Here is a 1,106-nt window from a genome sequence, read left to right as displayed (position 1 = left end):
TAATAATTTTTTGAGAGCACTCATTATTAAGTAGAGTAGGAAAAAACCTATCATTTAATCATGTATATATATAACTGTACATCAAGATAGCCAGGGCATGAAGCCCAGCTATGGCAGCCCATCACCGTGAACAAAATTTTCCTGTAAACTAATAGAGAAGGGGACAAACAAACAAACATAAATGTTATATACAGAGACAATTCTGAAGGCTTGTTAACATCAGAGAACCTGAACACATTTTATCTTCTGACAGACAGAGCCTGTGCTCTGTCCTTGATGCCAAGAGGAGAGGGAATTGACGTTATTGAGCAATGCATGGATTCTTCGAAATGGCTGATGGTGAATTGCACTAAGATGCAGTGCAGTCACAGGCCGGAGGCCCTGATGCAGGAATTGCTGAAGGCCAATTTTTGCCTGCAACCGCCCGGGAATTCCCTGACCTGGCGATCGAATTTCCATGGGTTGATAGCTGGGTGTATACCCGTATTTTTCAGAAGGGATTCTGCGTATGAGAAATACACATGGCATCTTCCTTCAGACCCAGAAACCTACTATGTTATTATTGCAGAGGAGAGATTGGTGAATTCCAGAAACACCCTCAAAATCGAGGACGTATTGAGTAGTTATTCTGAGGAGAAAATTAGGAAAATGCAGGAAAAGATCATTAAGATTATACCCAGTTTTCTTTACATGAATTCTACAGAAAAAGATGATGGTGAGATTTTTCCAAAGGATGCCTTCGATCTCAACATTGAAGGCGTGCTTCGCAGAACCATGAGTAACCGGTTTTGGAATCGACTGTAAAATGTGTGAACTATTTATTTGTTTATTTATTTTATGGTCGCATCAAATTAGATTTCCAAAAAGAATTCGGGATCGAATTATTCAGTTATGATGATAGAATCCAAATTTAGCAACAATAGTATTAAATTCAAGGGACTATCAAAATATAAACTAATGGAAAAGTGTTGTATAAATGAGTATCCACTCAAAGCAGTTTGGAGAAATTTGTCTTCTAAATTGAATGTCCAATAAATCAAGTGTTATAGATCAAAACTGCACTATGTAAATTGAGAATCCACTCAAAGCTGTTGGAGAATTTGCCT

At 37.8% G+C, this 1,106-nt stretch overlaps 1 pseudogene; it reads left to right on the top strand.

The window, feature by feature from the left end:
* The first annotated feature begins 336 nt into the window (after positions 1–336).
* LOC149161322 (xyloglucan galactosyltransferase XLT2 pseudogene) lies at positions 337–804 on the top strand (annotated as a pseudogene).
* Positions 805–1,106: the final 302 nt, after the last annotated feature.

Source organism: Pinus tabuliformis, chromosome 5_2 (assembly GCF_031772625.1).
Source record: "Pinus tabuliformis cultivar Carrire ecotype Pingquan chromosome 5_2, CPIR1, whole genome shotgun sequence".
NCBI lineage: Eukaryota > Viridiplantae > Streptophyta > Pinopsida > Pinales > Pinaceae > Pinus > Pinus tabuliformis.
This window is presented reverse-complemented; position numbering and strand designations above follow the sequence as displayed.